Consider the following 238-nt stretch of genomic DNA (forward strand, 5'->3'; position numbering starts at 1 on the left):
AGATGTCTGCAAATTAATAGAATAGCTTACAGAAAGAAAAGACTGCTGTTTATGTTCTGTTTAGCAGCACTATCCCCCTTTTTTTTTTTTTTCCAGGACTCCTAATCAAACACGCCTTAGGCCACTAGATGGATAAACACACACAGATAGATTCTGGCAACATTTCAACTCCTCTCTGAAGCAGCGCAATGGGAGAGAGAAAGGGGCTGGCAGACAAAACCACACAAACACAAATCAC

The sequence above is a fragment of the Xiphophorus hellerii genome, chromosome 21, assembly GCF_003331165.1.
Source record: "Xiphophorus hellerii strain 12219 chromosome 21, Xiphophorus_hellerii-4.1, whole genome shotgun sequence".
NCBI classification, from domain to species: domain Eukaryota; kingdom Metazoa; phylum Chordata; class Actinopteri; order Cyprinodontiformes; family Poeciliidae; genus Xiphophorus; species Xiphophorus hellerii.